A 22,334-nucleotide genomic window follows, 5' to 3' on the forward strand; every position below is an offset into this window, starting at 1 on the left:
CGCCCCCATCTTTCTCCCAATTCAATCAGGGAAAAATATATGATTAGATTTTTCTTTTTTTCATCTGTGAGAAAATATGGAGAAGGGAACTATTCAAGCCATTTTTTAAAATCAGGAAACATTTTAAGAATAATTTATTTAGAAATGAGATTTCTTTAGTAAATAAATCATGTTTGATAAACTGGTGAGTGTTCTCAGTTGATTGAGAGATTTCCTGAAATTGTATTAATGAATACAAATATATATACAACTCAGATCTATTCTAGAGGTCAGATAGTTCAATCTAGTGATGCAAATAATCCTATCATAGGTGAGCAATTGTACTAAGCCTGTGACATTTGTGTTGTTATTGTTGTTCAGTCATTTCAGTTGTGTCCAACTCTTTATGACCTCATTTTGGCCACAATGCTACAGTGGCTTGCCATTTCTTTCTCCAGTTCACTTTACTGAGCAGACTGAGGCAAACAGGATGAAGTGACTTGTACAGAGTCACACAGATATTGTCTGAGGACAAATTTGAACTGAGAAAAATAAATCTTCCTGACTCCCAGCCCAAGTCCAGCACTCTATCCACTAAGCCACCTACCCAAGCCATTACATTAAAAATGCCTATTATTTCAATGTTATCATGGATACTAAAAACTTTTATAATACTATAAATGAATCAGAATGCCCCAATCTCATGTCTTTTATTTTATCTTTCTTTTAAAAGTACAAGAATAAACACCATAATAAACATCATTATCATCATAAACATCATTCTGGTGACTAACCTCCAATTCCCAGTTCTCCAAATGTACTACAAGGTGGACCTCAATAATCACAGCTAAAAATAAGTTGTACTTACCAAAAGCACAATGCGTAATGTGGTAGAAAGGATGCTAGATTTTACAGTTAAAACTCCTGAATAAACTTCAGAGGTGTCCCTTAATAGCTGAAGGACTAGGACCAACCAAAATCTCAATGTCTCCTTTCTTATAGAATATTTTTGAGTCCATTCCCCCTTGCATTACGAGATATTCCTAAAGCTCATATATGACCATGTTGCTTGTTCAATCCCCTTCCGCCTCCCAGAATTCTAGTGGTTCTTTATTATGTCCAGAATCAAATATAAATTTCTCTACTCGGTTTTGAAAACCCTGTAAAATAAGCTACTTCCTAATTTTCCAGTTTTCTTACCCTTTAGTTCACTCCACTTATGCTTTGATCCAGTCACAATGGCCTTCCTGCTGTTTCTCACTCACAGCATCATCTGTACCCCCTTTCTTTTACCTCTGATTCTTAGGATGGGCTCTGACACAGAGTAATTACTTCATATGTTTACTTGATTTTCTTTTTGTTTCATGGGAGCCTCAGAGATTGGATCCCAGACAGAATAAGAATTGAAGCAGAGTGGCCTACCAGTTAGTTCCATGTTATATCTCCTTAGTGATCTCATTTCCCCCCAAAAAAATCCAACTGAAGATAATGGGAACTTCTATATGGAAAAATAATTCATTTTTCATTCATGGGAAAAGAGCTTCTGGTGCTCAGATATGGAAAAGAGATCTAACATGGCACACTATGCAATCTATGCAAATCTTGTTTTTTATTCAACTCAGAGGCTGTTTTGGTGGGAGGAATCCTAGTGAGAGAGCCACATGACCCAGATTCTAGCATCAGTTTAGCTCCTGCCTGGGCAGTGCATTGATCAATTTGTTTATTCATGTTTTGCAAAATGAAGCTAGAAACACTTGGTCCCTGAGATTCTCAAGGATTTCCCCACTATCACAGAAATAAAAACTAGTCATCTCCTAACAAAGGAAATACCAGTGCTCACATCCCCAGATGCAACATCCCAGTGCCTGTATCAGACTCAGTGCATGGAAAACCAAACAACCTCAGGAACACAAAAAAGAGCCACAAAAAAAGAGATATCAGTCATACTGAAACAATAATGAATTATTCCTTCCTATCATCCAAACTTTCTGTAATGTCCTCTTACCTCTATGGACCTACAATCTCACTGATGTGGGTACCACATCAAAGGTACAGATAGCAGTCTATCCCTATACTTTCATCCTGTGTAGTGACTGATTCCTAGAGAATCTACCCAATATTTTGGAGGCTTTCCTTTAGACCCATTTTCATTTTCTGGGTACCTCATTTCTGGGTACATGGCTAGATCATTTTTTTTTTGACCGGACATTTTATTCAAGATTTATCAGTAGACTAATGGCACACAGGACTCTTAAATTGCCTGTGGGAAAATAGCAAGAAAAACTAGAGGATGTGAGAAAAGTGGGTTGTGGGAGTAGAAGATGAATTTGGTTTGTGCATGAAGTTTTTTTCACAAAATTGGTCAACACTAGCTTCCCAGATACACTTGGGGATCAAAACCTTAATTGGTTGGATGAGAACTCTATTAATAAGACAAGGTGCTCATCAACTTTACCAAGGAGTAATAAACAATAAAATTTGAGTATCAAATAAGTGAAAAAATAGACAAAGCAAAATCAGGAACTTTGGAGCCTTCTTCACATATGGTCACCTACAATGCTATGAACTATTCTATTACCTTATCCTGGATTAGATGCTGAAGTCATAATGACTTAAAGATGGTTTGGGGACCAGGTAGAATAGATGTGTCTGTAAAATATAATCTAATTCAACATAATCATTAGGTGAGAATATATTTTTGAATACACAGAGATCAGTTCTGATTAGCTAAAACTATTAATAGCAGAGATAACAGGAAGAGATTACTCCAAAAATAATTTGATAGAGTAAAACCTAACGTAATATTTCTGTTTACTTTTAGGTTTGCCTGGAAGGCTGACTCAATCTATCTATGTGATGAATCTACAAATCTACAAATTTGTGAATCTATTTATCTGCCTATCAGCCTCCATTGCTAAAATTAATTAATTAATCCTAAAGGATTAATGCTTTCCTTTACATTCTTCATATAATAAATTCAGCTTACAGCACAGCAAATTTCGGTTGTCCTTATTTCCATTCTTCAGTTCTGATTAATCATGTAGGTGAGAATAATATAAGTAGAAGATGGTCTAATAAGCAGAGATAGTCTTTTAGAACTAGGCTTTCAGATTGAAATGACACATCATGCACAAGAATTCTTGTATATTCAGACACACATTTGTATATATTAAGATAGTAGAAAAAGATCCATCTTGGGATCAAGGACAGCTGCATTCAAATTCTAGCTTTGTTACCATGGGCAAGACAATTAATCTATTGGTGTTCCAAATAACTATTTGTAATTGAAAGGGACAGAAAAGGGTGATCTCCATAGGTAAACAAGAGATGAAATCACAGATCTGCAAAAATTTAATATGTGTATATGCTGGTTCCAGTGATAGACTATAAACTCTTTAAAGAGATTATTTGTTTGTATTGTTTACTTTTTTTCCCTTTTCTTTATATCCCCAGAGATGAGCATACATCTAGAATACTGTAGGTGATTAACAAATGCTAAGTCGTTGACTAGCTATTCCCAGAGCCTAAAAAGTCAGGCCCACTATAGCTACTTAATAAAAAAAAAAAGTCTGCTTAATTGAGTTAAAGCTTCATTACAATGGAACATTATCCATTCAAGATGCTGTTTGAAAAAAATAAACTTTCCATTTCTTGTGGATTTCCATAATAACAGATCTGTCAATCACAATTTTCCTCCCTTTTATAATTAAACCTCCTGGTATGTTCTAAGTGACTTTCTCTCCTCTCACTCTTACTTTCTTCCTAAATCCCTGTTGTATTGCTTCTGACTTTGTTCAGCAGAAAGTGCTTTCTCCAAAGTTACCATGATCTTATAAATCTAATGACCCTTTTCCAATATTCATATTATTTGACCTTTTGAAACCTGTGACACTTTTGATCATTCCTTTTCCCTTGATTCTCTCTTCTTCCTTCTTTGTTCAAAAATATTCCTCTCTCCCAACTCTCCTCCTACTTATATGAACTTTTCTTTTCAATCTCTTTGCAGAATCCTTATCTAAAATATTCCTGCCATTGATGAGCAGCAAAGGGATGATAACTGAGAATCTCTCAGAAAGAAGGATGAGACAAAAAAATGGAAAAGGTGACAAAAGTGAAGGGTTGAAACTAGGGGCATGAAATAAGATTATTACAATCCAGGGTGAGGGGTTCCACTGATGATTGCTCTCATGGAGCAAAAGATATATGATTACAATTAAAGATGGAAGATTTTCAATAGCTTGTCTTGGAATAATTGATCCATTGGGAAATAACCTTCTCTGAGTATTCTGAGTGTTCACAAGCAAACTCTTATTTCACGAGAACAGAGAACAATGAAGTTAGAGAAACATTGATTCCTATACTGAAGAAATTATTCCCACAAAATAAGAAAGATTGAACCCTACTAAACTCCTCTGATGAGATAAATATAGTCCTAATATCTAAAGGATAAGTAGGAGTAAAGAGAGGAGGTCAAAGTGAGAATGGAGAGGGGGAAAGGAAAGAAGGAAAAAGAAGGAAGAAGAAGAAACAAGAAAGAAGAATAAGGAAGAAAAGGAAGAGACAGAGGAAGAAGAAGAGGAGGAGGAAGAGGAAGAGAAAGAAGAGAGACAGAGAGAGCAACATCATTATCATTATCAATAAAAATTCTCCAGAAGACTTTAGCAATGTAATATTAAAGAAACTGAGACAAAACAGATATTGTCCCTTATTTTTACTTTGTGTCTCTCAAGTGTGTTTCTTGAAAATAACAAATTGTAAGATTATGGTTTTTAATCCTCTTTGTTTCCAGCTCCATGTTATGGGCGATTTCATTGCATTCATATTCATAGTTATGTTAACTATGTGTGTTTCCTTCCATACTATTTTTCTGTTTTATTTTTCTCTCTCTCCCTCTTTTTGACCTGTCTCTCCTTAAAATTTTGTTTTTCTTCTGACTATTGTCTCCCTTAATCTGCCCTCTGTTTAATGTTTCCCCTCTTCTCATCCCCTTCCCCTCCTACTTCTCTGTAGGATAAGATAGATTTCTATATCCAGCTATACCCAATTCAGATGAGAAAAGTCCAAGTGCTATCCACTACCACCATGCATATATTTTCTTCGACTCTAAAAACTCTTCCTTTCATGCCTCACTTATGTGAAATAATTTTCTATTCTTTTCCTCCCTTTTCTCTCTTCTCCCGATGCATGCCTCTTTTTCATTGCTTAATTTAATTTTTTAAAATCATTCCATCACATTCAACTCAAACACTTTGTATACTTCTAGATGCCATTACAATAATAAAATTTTATGACTTATAATTATCATTTTTCCATGTAGTAGTGTAAACAGTTTAATCTTATTGAATATTTAATTTTTTGTGCTTCTCTTGAGTCTTGCATTTGTCTGAAATCAATGATTATTCCCCCTGTTTTTATTCCTATTAAATTCTACTCCTGATCATTGTTATTATGTTTTTGCATCTCTTATTTCCTGTCCCTGCTGACTCCTCTACCTTATTTCAACCAGCCACCTTGTCTTGCTATTACTTAAGGATCCAGAAGGATCCTTCCTTTATCCTCTCCCACAACTTTTCCCTCCCTCCGTATCCCTTTCTCTTTAATCTACACATCTTATCCCATTCCAGTTCATCTGCAAACTTTTTTATATCCCACCTTATCCTATTCCCTCTCCCTTTTACTTCTTAATAAATTACCCTTCCAAATATATGTGGGGGAGAGGATGTATCTATTGTTTCCTCTTTAACCCATTCCCAATTAGAGTAGGATTCCTGGGTAACCAACCCTCCTCCCCCATCTAATTCCTCCGTGTCAGTTCTTGCTCTCATACCACATTTGTATAACCTAATTACTCTTTTTACCTTCTCCTACATGGTTTTGCTTTTCAGAATCACTTCGTACTCGGCTCTACTCTAGTCTTTCCCTCAAACTACTCAATTAGTAATGACAATCTTAGATATATGATTTACATTTCCACATATAAAATATAAAGTGTGTCCTTATTGAGTTCCTTGAAATAAGTCTTTGATGTTAACCTTATATTTCTCTTTGCTCTTATATACCAAATTTTCTATTACATTCAGGTCTTTTTTGCAACAAAATCCTGAAAGTCTGATAATTCATTGAATATACTTTTTTCATTTTGGATTATGCTTATCTTTACTGGATATTATATTTTTAGCACATCCCTACTTCTTTTGCTCTTTGATATATAATGTTTGAAGATGCATGGTCTTTCAAGTAATCTTTTAAGATCTATTAGGTTTTGTATGTTTCTAATTGTAGCTCCATCATATTTGAGTTGTTTTTTTTTTCTTGTTGCTCATAATATTTTCTTCTTGATCTGGGATTTTGGAATTTAGGCCATGACATCTCTAAGTTTTTCTCAAAGGATCTCTTTAAGATGATGATCAATTGCTTTTTTTCCTATTTCTAATTTTCCCTCTTGTTCAACACTTCAGGCTAATTTTATTTAATTATTTCTTTTATTATTTTCTTATTTCTTGTATTATTAGATCAATATTCTTTTTTTGGTCATAGCTTTCAGATAGTCCAATTATTCTTATGTTTTCTCTTCTTGATTTGTTCTCCAATTCTGTTGTTTTTATTCTGAAATGTCTCACATTATCTTTTGTTTTTTACTCTTTATATTTTCTTTTATTATTTCTTGGTCTCTTATCCTTTCACTGGATTTCCTTTGCCAATTTTAGTTTTCAAGGAGTCATTTTCTTCCTTACAATTAAGGATCTCTTTTTCTAGTTGATTGATTTTCTTTACATTATCTTCTGGTTTTTCTTGGATTCTTCTTTTTAAAAAAAATTTCTCAATCTCTCTCATTTGATTTTTAACATTTTTGAGTTCTTTTGTGAATTCTTTTTGGGCAGGTGACCATTTAATGTTATTTGGGGGCAAGGGGAAGGAGAGGGTTATTTTTGCTCATTTCAACATCCTCCTCTGAAGATAAATGCTGGTTTTCCCTATTCCCATAGTAAATTTTGTTGTAAGGATCTTTCTTCTTTGTCTGTTCATTTAGTAGTAATAGTAGTCCTGGAGTATAGGAGCAGTGCCTCTGGTCTCAGATCCTCTTTCAGGTCTCCCCTCTAACCTGGAACTGAAAACAAGAACTCTACCCTCCTATAAATTCCCACAGTTATCAGTGTTCCTACCCCACTGCTTCTCCACTAATTGAGCATGTGCTGGTTCCTTCTCACCCAGGGCCATGTCTCAGCAGCACAACTGAGCCTGGCATTCCTTATCAGCAGAATTTCCCTCAGTCTTCCCCAACTCAGACACCCTCCCCATAGTGTCTAGGAGGTAAAAATCTCTATGTCTGTAGTTAACAATATCTCTTAATCCAGTCAACCCCAGGGCTTACTACTTGCTATTTCAGCAGAACTAACCTGAAGAAGATCAAACCTCAGGCTTGGTATCTTTCTTTGAATCATTTCCACATGTCTCAGGAGGACCACCATTCTGTCCCAACTCATGTTTTTAATGCCCTATGTTAGCTCTGAGGTACAATTTTGTTTTGTTTGTGGAGGAAATCTGGAAAGTCTGAAATTTTCTTACCTACTCCACCATCTTCACAGATGGTGACAGGTGTAAGGAAAGATAATTTAAGATTCTGCCATCTAGGGGAGGGATTAGAAGGAAGGAAGGGAAAAGTTGAAAAAGAGGATTTTGCAAGGGTCAATGCTGACAAATTCCCCATGCATATCTCTTGTAAATAAAAAGCTATAATAGTAATAATAAAAAAGAAAATGTATAGCAAGAACAGTTGGTGCAAAATATTGTACTCCAAAGCTGGCTTGCACTCTGTTAAGACAGAATCTTAAATTATCTTTCCTTAATCTTCTAAATCTATTTTCCAATTCTCAATTTTTTCTTTAATTTTTTTCATTTTTTTGATTTTGTTTCATTGGGGTTTTTTGTCTTGTAGAGTCATTAGCTTCCACGTATCTAATTCTGATTTTTAAGTTATTTTCTTCAATGAATTTTTGTTTTTGTTTTACCATTTGGCCAATTCTGTTTCTTAAGGTATTGTTTACCTTACCTTAAGATAATATGTTTTTGTGTTTCTTTTTATGGAGCTTTTTTTAAAACTTAATTTTTAAAAAAAGCTCCATAACAGTTCATAATTTCCTTTTTTCTCTGTCATTTCTTTTCCTATTTTTTCCTCTATCTCTCTTATTTGATTTTATAAATCTTTTTTTTTAGCTCTTCCAGAATTTTTTGTTGGGCTTGTGTCCAATTCACTTTTTTCCCTTTGAGACTGTTCATAGCTATTTTGATCCTGCTGTCTTCTGAATCTGTCTTGATTTTCCCTGTTACTATAGAAACTCTTTTTGGCCATGTTCTTTGGTTATTGTGGTTTGCTCATTTTTCCAGACTATTCTTGACTTTTATCTTTATGTTAAGGTTAGGCTCTGCTTCTGGAATGAAAGAGTCTTTGTCCCAAGATTCATGCTGCTGTTTTCAAATCTAGAACTGTGCATCTGCAGGTTTTTAGTGCTTCCAGAGTGGTGTGATCTAAGAAGAGATGTGGTCATTTCCTTCCTGGCCTGTGTTCTGATCTAAAAATAAAGAAATGACAAACACATGAGATGGTTTTATCATCATCATCATCTTATAAATTGTTCCTGGTATAAACTAGCCTCTATGATATATCTATCTATTGTTGCTCATTCTGTCATTTGGGGCCAAACAGGACACAATTAATCCTTCTTTCATTTGACAGAACTATAAATATTTGAGAACATTTATTGTGCTCTTTTTCCTCCGCTTAATCCCCTTTTCTTAAAGCATGCCCAATTTCTTCAATCAATTCTTACATATAATAGATTTAAGGGTCTTGCTTATACTTGTACACTAGTTTATCTATTTTTCCAAAAGCAAGAGGTCCAGAATTAAATAACTCCTTCATGGAGAGTATCATGACTTATATGATAGACTCTTAAATAACATTGGAAATCAGGACTACCATGCCTTATTGGTTCCTTTTAGTAAACTTGAATAGCAGATCTGCATTACTAGATTTTTTTTTTTTACAAAAAACTGTACTAAGCTATTTTTCCTCCATTCTGGGTGGAATTTTACATTTTTTTCCCATGGAGAGTACATCAACATTCCCTCCCTTATTCCAGTTCAAGCAAACACATAGAAACCTATAAGGAATGAGTTTCTATCTAGGTGTAACTGAGGAATGAGTATGATGATGAAAAGACTTCTAACTGGCTGTGGAGTCAGAATAGATTGCTGAGCTAGAACCTAATTATTATGCAAAAAGGTCAGCATATTTCACCAGAAAGTTTTAGGGAATGTAACCCCCTCCTCTTGGCGAGAAATATCAGCCACAAATTATAGAAAAAAATCATCTCTCAAAGCTCAGCAAAGTTATCTAAAGGAAATTGCATAAGAACGCCACAGAAAGATTAAAGAACTTTCAAGATGAGAGCTTGGGAAGGAGGTAGGCTTTACCACATTTGTTCCCTGCACATGTGCCCCATTACCATTGCATTATAGGTTTAACTTCTCTTTTCCAATTGATGCTATACATTTGAAACAGAGTGCAAGCCAGCTTTGGAGTACAATATTTTGCACCAACTGTTCTTGCTATACATTTTCTTTTTTATTATTACTATTATAGCTTTTTATTTACAAGAGATATGCATGGGGAATTTGTCAGCATTGACCCTTGCAAAATCCTCTTTTTCAACTTTTCCCTTCCTTCCTTCTAATCCCTCCCCTAGATGGCAGGCAGACCCATACATGTTAAATATGTTAAAGTATATATTAAATACAATATGTGTATACATATCCATACAGTTATTTTACTGCACAAGAAAAATCGGACTTAGACATAAGGTAAAAATAACCTGAGAAGGAAATCAAAAATCTTGCTATACATTTTCTAAAAGCTAACTAAACCTAGCTGGCTTATTTTTATTGGAAAGATATCTAATAGGGGCTCAGAAACAACAGTACTAGAAGTACAGCACCTAATGGTTACCCCTACAACTCTGAAAGTAATAATAGTCAGCCATCCTCTAGACACCCCAAATTGTAAGTGACAAGTAGAATTGGGCAAGTGCCCACCTAAGGACTGAAATAATGGGTTACATTGATTATTAACCCATGAGTTCAATTTTACATTTCTTTCTATTGTTTCATCTTATTTTAATCTGTTTTACCCTACTGAGATATTTCTATACTAAAGTTGATATTCAACATAGTAGGTATCCTTCCTAGTTTTATGTAATCTAATAATTGACCAATCAGCCAATATATTCCTTAGTCTGAATAATTTACAAAGTCATCTTCTATACATACTCCAAAACAATCTTCCCAAGACACAAGTCTGACCATTTCCTTACTCAGAAAAATGTGATAACTCTTTAGGAGCTTTCCTGATTCTGGCATTTGATAAACTCCACAATCTGGCTCTTGATTAATCTTCCTTTCTCATTTCACATTACTCCTCACATTATTCCTTTTTAATAATTCTAAGTTCCAAACCAACATGAATACTATTCAGTCTGAGCTCAGTATTCTTTATCCTAAATAGATTTTCATCCATTCCTTAAATCCAATCCTCACCTCTCTGTCTATAAGCAATCCTTAACTGTCTATGATTCAACTAACTGATTAATGAGAAATTTATATAAGGATGGCAGAAGTGATAAAATTTAGTTCATCTAGGCAGTTAGGTGGAACAGTGAATAAAATGGTGGACAGGAAAACCTGAATTCAAATCCCTTCTCAGACACTTACTTGCTGTGTGACCCTGAGCAAACCACTTAATCTCTGTCATAGTTTTCTCATCTGTAAAATGAAGATAATAACTGTTCTACCTCCCGATATTGTTGTGAGGATCAAATCATTCATACCATAGAAATACTAGCTACTATATTTAATCAACAATTTATTTTTTTCTTAGTATGTCAAGAAAAGAAAGACAATTGACATTTTCCAGCAGTGGACAAGAACAACCAATATATGATTTGATCATCCATCAGGTCATAGGTAATGGAACATTATTTCAAGAAAACTCCAGATGACATCCCTTTATTCCTCTCTGGTTGCTCCAAACTCCTTTTCAATTACCTTGCTATTCACAGCAGAAACATGTCCTGGAGGTGTTTAAGTTCTGAGTTCCTACTCGCCTTGTGGGTAACTGCCTCTCCTAGAAAAGGGAAGATCATCTCCCTCAGAGAACAAGCATTTATTAAATTTATTGTGTGCCAGAAACTGTGCCAACTGATGGGGATTATAAAAAAAAAGGAAAAGACAGTTCCCTGATCTCAAGGAGCTTATAATCAAATGTAATTACATGTGAGCTATTCAAATTATTGATTCCTCAGAACCAATCTAGTTTGGGGTTTTAGTATTCCATTATTATACAAACCCCAAATTGATAATTTTTGTTCAGATGCTTTTTTAAAAAGTATTTATAAGGTGATTCTGTTAGGTCATGAACTACACTAATGTCTGGAAATTCTGTTGGGAGGAATTATCATAATGATGGAAGAGATAAATATATTTTAATTTTGTACTTAGATAATTGAAAGTAAAGTAAGCCTGTTACAACAATTTTGCTGTAATTTGGGGCTGGATAGGCAAGACTTCAAATAAAGAGAGAAAAAGAAAATAAAAATGATCAAATGATATTCTGAATATTATGGAAATTTTTACTCTTTTCAAGAATACCCAGGACCACTTATGTTACAAAAGTATAAGATCTGTAAAGCTCATTAGAGTACTACCTGTCATAAGCATAGGTAAAAGGGAGTAGCATGAACTACAAATGCTTCATTAAAAGATTACAAAAATATAAAAGTGAAGGTCTGAGACACAGTCAAAGAAATGCTTAGGCAGGAAGACAGGATGCAGGCACTATTATGCCTACCCAACTTTGACTGAAGTCATTTAAGGTAGCAGGGTCCATTATGGGCAATAGTAGGAACATAAGAATGCCAATTATTGTAAGCAGACAACTATTCTTTGAAATACCTGATTATCTCTGATAATAAACAAAAAGACCTTTAGGATGATTGATGGGCAAAAAAAATCCATAATATTTATATTGAAATAAAAAAATGAGTCTCTTTCTTCTGTCATTCCCTTTGAAAATGTCAGCTCTGTACTCTGTCAATGGTTTCATTTCATATACCCATAGAAAAATCAACAAAAAACATCAGTTTCCACCACACTGTGCCATATAGTTGAAAAATTAAACCGGGTAGTCAATTTCTTGAAATGTCTAGTTCCTTTTCCAGCTCATTTCCATATCTTTCAAAAACTGAATGTGTTTGCAGTCATAAATTTATATTAACCATAAAATCTAAATCTAAAGAGGGTATGACACAATTCTAGAAGTTAGCTTAGTTAACTATATATGATAACTATTTTTTTTTGCTTTTGTATGATATTTTCAAGTGAAAATTCCCTTATTTAATCTTAAAATACTTTTAAAAAAACTTGATAATCTATGACAAAAATAACAAGCTAAATAGAATATTTACATTAAATCTAAGTCAATAAACATTTATCAAGCATTTACTGCATACAGGTCATTTTGTTATTGTCTCAATATAGGGTTGTAAAGTTTAGGATACCAATAGTCTAGTATAAGGAAGTATAGAGTACATAATAAGACTATAGAGCCAATCCCCTTTATTGAGGCGACATGCTTCAAATAAAGAAGAGTCAGAAAAGATGGAAATTGGTCAGGTCAGGAAGGGCCAGGGTGAAATTGAGCACTCAGAACCAATAAAGGTATGTTTTGGGTCAAGCAATTACATGGAGAAAAGGAGAAAGGAATCTGCATCTAGGGACTGGGGACTGACTCATACTAGTAGAGGAAAAGGAGGGAGATTTAGGCAGAATGATAGTGAGCTGGCATGCAAACACCCTACTAACAGGAAAGTGGTTTTTTGTTGTTTTTGCTGATCTTATTTTGACAGATCACTGGGGGATTTTAGCTTTCCTGGAGCTTCTTCCTTTAGCCCCTCAAGTAAGAACTACTGAAATCCTTGTAGTCTGCAATCCTAGAGGAAGGAAATACAAAGTTTAGAGAAGAAATCTTCTGTAACCTTATGGGATTTGACAGTTACCCTAACAACAAGAATTCAAAATAATGCATGATAAGTGAAGAAGACAAAAATGAAAATCTTAGGTCCTGTGGGGGAATTTCTCAGTTGAAAGGATAACAGAAAGTATCCTGGAGCAGAGAATATTTCAGTTAGCTGATGTCAACAGGCAGTCACAATTTCATGAAACATGAAAACTAAGTTTATTACAAGAGAGATTTTTAGGATTGGTTAGGGATCCCCTGAATGTATCTTTTTGAATTGCTACATTTTCTGGACCCAGAGAATACAGGAAACCCTGAATGTTCAAAAACACCCCAGCTTCCCATCCTAGCTAACATCATTTTTTAGTTGCATCCCAAACTGGACTATTGGAAGTCAAGACAGGTACCAATCAGTCTGCACTAGACTGAGAAACTGCTTGTACAACTGGAACCCATGTGGATAAGTAGACCATCCTATCTTCATAGTCTAGCAAAAAGGGAAAACAATGCAACTTTTGCTATCCCCTTGTCATGATGGTGTTTTGTCTTTTTCCAACCTTTTTGTCCCCCTATGCCATATCCCTTTAAATGAAGATTCCTAGCAAATGCTCCTTGCTTTGTCCTGTTGTTATAAAAATGTAAACCTCTGTATGGATTGTGAACTCTTTGGGTTCCACATGCATGCTCATTTCTCTTGTAATAAACCTGATTTTCATATAAATTTCATAAAATTGTGATTGCCTGTTGACAATGGGAAGTAAAGTAATTCAACAAAGGGAAAGGGAACAACATTCTAAGGATAGATGGAGGTTTGAAAAAAAATTAAATGAGCCATTCCTCTTGTAGGCAAAGACCATGGACTAGAGATGCAAAATGAGACATGCATTCTCAGATATATAAGCATCAATAAAATGCACAGAAGAAAGAAAACACAATGAAGGTAGGAATACAAACAGAGAGCCTAGTTCAGTTTTGTCACTTCCTTGTTAAAATAGATAGTATATATACCAGAAATCTTAGTGAAGTCTTAAGTTTTGATAGCTTGAAACTCCACTAAGTTTGGGATGCCCTAAATGTATATCTTTGAGTGTGTATATACATTAACATGTACATGGAGAGGATACTGAGATAAAGAGAGAAAGGGAAACAGATATGCCTTTTTATGTGTATAGTTGTGTATATTGTTGTACATATACAAATATATGTATACTCATTGTGTCCCTATGTATGCATATCTATAAATCTACACATATATACATATATATACACGCATGAATATATACATATACTTTTTAAATTACACATAAAGTTGACAGTTTTTTCAATGAAAGCCTCTTTCTTGTTTTTCTTTATACACTGAAATGATTATTTTACTGATGATTAAGTTAGCAATGGGAAACATATTTTTCTTTGAAAGAAAAATCTGTAGGATATATATAGCTAACAGCAACTAGCCAAATTTGGCCAAAGGACTGGCATCAGACTTTGGAAGACTTGGAAGTCAATGATTATGCCTTGGTGAGGGATTTGACCACAGGAATGATATTGATGCATAAGAAAAATACAATTAACTGAGGTATGAAGTGTTTGGAAATGGAAGAAAGATCTGTGTAGAGACTATTGCTATGAAATGTTAGATTCAGAGAGAAAGCCATGATTAGGGTAGAAAATGTTGAGGCAGGGGAAGCCTCAATATCAAAGTCATATATGATGGTAAAATCAATGGAACTTACTAGCTGACTAGATATATGAGATAAGGAGATGGAAGAGTCAGAAGTAACATAAAGATTTTGAAAATAAAAAACTAGGGAAATGATGACCATAGACAGAAATCTTGAAATAAGAATGAGGTGTGAAGGAAAAGAAAGTAAACTCAGTTTTGGATTCTTTGTCTTTGAGATGCCAATAGGACATCGAGATAAAGATGTTCTGGTGGCAGCTGAAGATGTGCATTTAGGGTGTGGAGAAAAGCTAAGGCTGAAATTATGGATGTGAGTCACCTATATTTCACTGACAGTTAAAGTATGGTGAATAAATATAATTGACAAGAATGAAGATTCCACACAAGAAGTAATTAAAAAAAAAAGACTATGAGTAACACCCACCCAGAGAAAAAAGACAAAGGTAATGAGTCAAACCAGAAGGAGTCATTGGAGAGTTAAGAAAAGAATCAGTAGAAAGTGTAAGGGACAAGAAGATAGATTACTGGGAATTCAGAAGAGAAATGATAGGGAAAGGAGGGGAGTCATTAGACCGAAGTCACTCCCTTCCCCACCCCCAAATCCTCATATTCTACTTACATTTCACAATTTGTGATATATACAATGACAGGAATTGTGGTGTAGGTGATAGAACATAGAACCTTGATTTCAGGTATTGTAGGGTCATTTATAGTCCTGAATATGTAACTTATTAACTGAGTAACCATATACAAGTCATTGTGCTTTTCTAAGCCTTATTTTTCTTCTCTGATGAAAATTGGTAATACATATCTAATAATGCTGTTGAAAAAGCACTATGGAAATTATAAATCTCTATATAAATCACAAGTCCCTATCCTAATATTATTGCTAGATATTCTATTTTAGACACTACTGAACAGAAAAAATATTAATATATAAGCTCATCTTCTTCAGACTCACTGAAACCATCTTGAGAACAGCTCAGCTGGCAGATATACACTTCTACCTTATCCTATTTCCACATATTCTTTTAAATTTACATCTCTATATTATAAAAGTTTCTATTATATGAAGTTGGAGTTATGAATATTTGGTGAAATAACACTAATGAAAAAGTTGTTTTCAGAAAAAGCATGCCTCCAAAAAGGAGAAATGAGAAGACATCCCCATACACACATTCCAAAGAAGTAGAATGAGCAGGAGTATAGTATATTTTATGTATTTTCAGACTTTTTCAATTAATCAATCAGTTTTGCTGGTTTTTCTCTTCCTTTTTTCTCAAAAAAATTTTTATTTCTGAAACAGAAACTGTGGGGGGTGTCCATCAATTATGGAATGGTTGAATAAGCTTTGGCATATAAATGTAATGAATTACTTTTATGTTATAAGAGATGATGAAGAGGATTATTTCAGATAAATTTAGGAAGACTTGCATGAACTGATACAGCATGAAACAGAAGAGTAACTTATGCAAGGACAGTAATATTTCAAAAACCAATCTAGGAACTATATCATTACAATGTCTAACCACAATTCCAAAGATGAAACATGGTATTACCCAACTCCTAATAGAAAGGGGATGAACTCACAGTGTGAATAAACATGAGAACCCTAGATTAGGCAGCAAAACTACCAATTACTAATCAGTTCTGCCTTCATATCAGCCTTGAGACCCATCATCTGGATACTCAAATCCTGTGGAGAAGGAACCAACCACCCTTCCTTATTTTTAAATATATTTTCTTTTAAAATCATCAAACATTTCATCTGGATAACAAATATTAGACCAAACTAATATGAAGAACTATTGTTCACATCTGCATAGATATAATGCTGGCCAGACTCAGCTCAGTCCCTTGGGAATTTAGGTTTACTATCAGAACCAAAGAGGACATTTATAAGTCATTTTAACATTTAACAAAGGGAAATTTACTCAACCATAGCAAAGGAAGGACATTCAAGGATATGTACAAATGACACAGGAATTGACTCAGCTGAAGTCCCACTTCTTTGAATTGCCTATTGTGTTCTGCTAGCCCAACCTCAGAATCAGACTGAAGCTCTCTTGGTTGTTTTTATCCAGTCATCTGACTGGAGATGATATTAACTGCTCAAGTTTTGTGTTGCCTGAGCCAATCAAGTGCTAAAGATTATCTGAATTATCTTTTGTGATAAGACTAATCTGTCCTAAAGGGCTAGAGGAGTTAGGTAGGATATTTCTCACCATACCTGATCTATAAAAATTTAGGAACAACATTTTCTATTTAATAATAAACTTTATTGAAATCTCATTTTTTTTTTACAATTTCTTCATCTATAAAACACAGATAATAATAGCATCTACCCAGCAGGGTAATATGTATAGAGCTAATATACTCAAAACTCTTTGCAAAATTTAAAATGACATATAAATGTGAGGGTAGATTCCGAATATTCTATTTGTATAAGCTAGATCTTTTTTTTACGTAAGCAGGGAGGAAGAGAAGGAGTGTGAGGGGAGATTTTTAATATTCTATTTGTATATGCTAGACCTTTTTTATGTAATTGGGGAGGAGGAGAGGCGTGAGGGTAGATTTCTAATATTCTATTTATATATGCTAGACTTTTTTTCATGTTAAACATGTTAAAGTATATCTTAGATACAATATATGTATGAAGATCCATCCAGTTCTCTTGTTTATGCTAGACATTTTTTTAAAAATGTAATTGGGGAGGGGAAGAAGGAATGTCTGTTGAATTGAATATAACAAAAGCATTGAAAGTAAGAATACACCCAAAGAAATCATAAAATAGGAAAAAGGACCCATGTGCAAAAATGTTTGTAGTAGTTATTTTTTTAGTTTCAAGAAACTGGAAATGAAAGAATGCCTATCAGTTGAGGAATGGCTGAATAAATTATGGTATATGTATGTTAAGGGATATTTTTGTTTTATAAGAAATGATGAGCAGGCTGATTTCAGAAAAGCCTGGAAAGACATATATGAACTGATGCTAAGTGAAATGAGCAAAATCAAGAGAACGTTCTACAGAATAACAAGATTATATGATGATCAACTGTGATGGATTTGTTTTTTTTTCAACAATGATGTGATTCAAGGCAATTGCTTTTGAATCAAGGAAATGTCTAAATTCCATTAGATTTGTGATGGAAAGTGTCATCCACATCCAAAGGAAGAATTATGAAGACTGAACGTGTATCACAGCATAATATTTTCACCTTTTGGTTGTTGTTATTATTTTTAAACTTTTTTTTCTTCTTTTTTCTCTTGTTTTTTTTTTCTCTTTTGATCTGATTTTTTTTTTTGCACAGCATTACAAATATGGAAATATGTTCAGAATAATTGCAAACATTTAACCTATATCACATTGCTTGCTTTCTTGGAGAGGAGGGGAGAGCAAAAGGGGGAAGCGGGAGAAAATTTTGGAACACAAGGTTTCACAAAGGTAAATATTGAAAATTCTCTTTGGATATATTTGGAAAAATAAAATACCATTTAAAAAAAAGAAAGAAAGTAAGTATACAGAGAGAGAAAAAATATTTTCATTGGTTTTCCAAAATCACTATTCTCATTTGTTTACAATATGTCAAGACAATATAACTTTATTAAGCACTTACTATTTTCCACACACTGTGCTAAGGACTGAAATAAAAATATAAACACAAAAACAGTCCCTGCTTCAAGGAACTTTTGTTTTAAGACCAACAGGTAAAAGGGAGTTGAGGAGGGAACAGGGTACTTTGCATTGATAGAGAAATCCCAGGAGTCAGAAGAAAAATGTTGGAAGTGAAGTTACAACTCATTCAGTCCCACTCTTTAATTTTACAAATAAGGAAACAAGCTGAGAAAAGTAAAAATTATTTTCCCATGGTCACACAGGTGCTAAGCAACAGAGCGATTTCCCTGATATCTCTTTTCTCTCATAATTACCACACCTGCATTTAAAAATAAAAATATTCCAAAGTTTCTCTTGCAAACGATGATTTCCATGCAAAATGAAGAAAATAAGAGTAAAAGAATAGACAAGGTATGCTAATCTGAAAAAAAATTCTTTTTACATGAAAAGAATAAGGGTTCTTCTTATTTCTGACATTGTTTGCAATAAGTGACTATCCATGGACTTATTTGTCCCATTTGTGGATGATCCTGAAGACAGTCCCTTTTGAGTCCAGCCCTTGAAGATGAGGTGCATGGAAGCAAAATGAGGAAATATTCGGACCTCCGAGATTAAACCAGAGGAGCCCACTCTTCTGAACACTTGATTCAACAAAGTACATTCCCTGAAAGGAAGGAAAGTAACAAAGTCACAGGTGCCAGTGTCTGATTTCCTAGAAACAAAAGAACAAAGAAGCAGGTACCCTCTGAGCAACCATTCATACTTTTCAACAAAGGTTCTTTCTGGATTATCTTATCTGTGTCAATGAGCAGATGGACTCAGCACTTTCCCAGAACTCTTGCTAACGTTCAGTTTCCCATTGTCAGACTTATTACGTACCAGCATTTCAAGGCAACATCTTCTTCCAGTGAAAGTTTCCCAATGTAATGTCTCTTTCTAGGCAAAAAGATGAAACTTCATGTATTACCTCTGGATTAGAAAAGCTAAAAAAAACCCTCTAAGAATGGGTTTACACCTTAATCCTCAAATGGAAACCTCAGGGAGTCCAAATGATCCCAATGAACAGTCTAATAGTTAAAGGTTGCATAGAAACAATCTAAGTACATGCTTGGGGGTGGAGGAGTGTCTTGGGAGAGTACATCTGGGAATAGTCTGGAGTGAAGGTGCACCCCAAATCTGCCACTTTCTTGTGACCTTAGGCAAGTCACAGCTTGTTTGGGACTCATTTTCCCCATCTGCCAAATGAGAACTTTACACTAGATGATTCCTAAAGTCTTTTCTAGCTCTAGGAGTGGTACTCTAGTTAAAGTTACTATACAAGTAAGCAAGATAGGGATTGTCATTTGAGTGGTTAGAACTGAATGTACTCTCTTTCCCCAATTTTAATAAGCCCCCTATCATTTTATTCTTTTAGCTTTATTCCTTTGAATCTTGAAGGTGGGAGCATGCATGAAAAAGTGAAGAATTTACTATGTACAAAACACTATGCTCTCTGCCATTAAGGAGTTCACATTCTTTTTTTTTTTTTTTTAATAACTATCATTACTTTTATTTGTCCAATTGCTATTGTTGCTGAGCCCCCATCCAGTCTTTTATTGGAATGTTGACTTACCTATTGATGGCCCCACTTCCAAAATCTTCTTTCTTTTTTTTTTAATTTATGGAATAAAGCAAGCATTTTCTCAACATAATACAATAAAAAGATAGGTGTACACGGCACTGCAAATCTACTATGCACAACTTGCAATTCCTTTTTAATATACAACAAAATTATCATGTAAGTTTCTTTTTCCTTTCCTCTCCCCCATCTGCCCTACAGATGGCTATCATTAGACACAACTCTCTCTCTTTCTCTCTCTCTCTCTTTGTGTCTCTCTCTCTCTTCTTTCTCTCTCTCAGTATATACACACATATATACGAATATACATACACACATAAATATGTAAAATTATTCTACATATCTATCATTTCTTTCATATTCTAATAGAAGAGATTTCAGCTACAAATCAGATAGAAAAATCACATGGTCTTTAGGAAGTATTGACAAAGTAGACAGGATGCCTCTTCTTTTCCATTGTCTTTTCCATTGATAAAATCATCTCTATTTCTGATATTGAATCATTTGACAGAGCCAGAGACTTTGATGTCCAGAACTTTCTTTAAAATATTATTTTAAAGATAAAGAAACTAAGATCAAACAAAGGAAGTTAAATGACTTGTTAAAGGCAGGGTCAGGATTAAAATACAAATCTTCTGATTTGCAATTCAACACTCTTTCCATTATATCAAATGTGTGTTTCAGTACACCAATGTGTTATGAGTTTGAGCTAAATGTGTCAAACATCTGATGGAGCTTAACAGTGGAATCACATTGTGTCTCTTGATTTTTTCATGATTTTCCATTCATGATTCTTCAGAGCAAAGAGCAATCCCATACCAAGAGGAAAACGTTTGAGAACAACTGTATTATGCTCTATTTTTATAAAGCCAATGACCATTTCAATCTCCCAAAGTGAAGATCCTAAGGATTGAACAAGCAGGAGTCATCATAACATAACAGGAAGTAGACTGGGTTTGAAATCAAGAGATTTGGGTTCACATCCTTTCTTAACACTTCCAAGCTAAGTGACTGTGGACAAAGTACTAATACTACCAAATTTAATAGCCAAATCCAGTGGTCTTTCTTAATCTTCATTCTTTTTGACTTCTCTCTGGCCTTTGGCATTATTGATCACTCTTTCCTGGACACTTAGATCTCTCAGTGGTCTGACACTGTTATCTCTTGGTTTCCTTCTACATTCCTAATCTTCTTTTTTTAGATCTTTATCTGTATTACATACACTAACTAGGGGTGTCCCTCTTTTTTTTTTCTAAACTATCTCAACTGACCATCTCATGAAGTTCTCAATGGTTCAATTATCATCTCTATGCTCATAATTCTCAAATCTATATATATCCAGTACTGTTCTCAGCTTTATTGTCACATCACCAAAGGCCTATTGGATCTTTTGGGTACCCTGCAAATATCTCAAATTCAACATATTCAAAGAGAAATCATTATCATCCTTCCAAACAAAAGCCCCAAAGCCTCTATTTAATAAAGTTTCATACAATCTTTTTCCCATTTCCCACTAACTGCACTGCTTTTAGACTTCTTTGGACCTCTTCATCACATCTTCCTTCCCCAGGAAACTCATAATTTAAAAAAATCTTGTGATCCTGCAAGATTGAATCTTCCTGGTACTCTGATTTAATGAATAACCTCTGCCCTTCTGGTTAGAAGATAGATAGTACAATCATGGTCTCTAGGAGTTCGATTTAAGGAAGGGTCTCAGAACAGTATTCTTTCCATTTCCCACCAACTATGCTGCTTTTGGATTTCTCCATCATGTCCCAGCACCAGGTGACTTCTTCCTCCCACCCCCTTTTTTTGATTCCCTTTTGTGTATTGTCTTCCCCCATTGGATTGTAAAACTCCTATAAGACAGGGGGTTGCTTTTTTTTTAAAATTTATGATTTTATCCCCAATGCTTAGCACAGAGCTTGACTGTAGTAGGTACTTAATAAATGTTTATTGACAAACACATCTCTCTTATGAATTTTCCTATTGTTGTCAAGGCAGCTAAGTGAATATTTAACTTCCCAAGTTCAAACAGGGATTCAGACACTTAATAATTGTATGCCCATGGGCAAGTTACTTAACACTGTTTGCCTCAGAATGGCAAACCACTCCATTTTCTTTGCCAAGAAAACTCCAAAGGATCATAAATAATCAGACATAACTGAAAATACTAAACAACAAAAATTGTCAAGGCAGCCATCATCTTCCCAGTTGCCCAGGTTTGCAACCACAGTGTTATTTTCTACTCATCACTCTTTCTTGCCCCACCTCCCCAAACAGATGCCAAATCTTGTTGTTTCTACCTTCACAATATTTCTATCATCTGATTCTTTCCCTTTAAACACATAGCTACTGCTTTAGTTCAAAG

General features: G+C 34.4%; 1 long non-coding RNA gene across 2 annotated transcripts in view; it reads left to right on the forward strand.

The window, feature by feature from the left end:
- LOC105751002 overlaps positions 1–2,976 on the forward strand; it is a 28,561-nt gene extending 25,585 nt beyond the window's left edge. For both annotated transcript variants that reach the window (XR_004230062.1, XR_004230061.1), the window contains one exon: positions 2,801–2,976. This is a non-coding gene — a long non-coding RNA (uncharacterized LOC105751002). The remainder of the gene's footprint in view (positions 1–2,800) is intronic.
- Positions 2,977–22,334: the final 19,358 nt, after the last annotated feature.

Source organism: Sarcophilus harrisii, chromosome 6 (assembly GCF_902635505.1).
Source record: "Sarcophilus harrisii chromosome 6, mSarHar1.11, whole genome shotgun sequence".
NCBI lineage: Eukaryota > Metazoa > Chordata > Mammalia > Dasyuromorphia > Dasyuridae > Sarcophilus > Sarcophilus harrisii.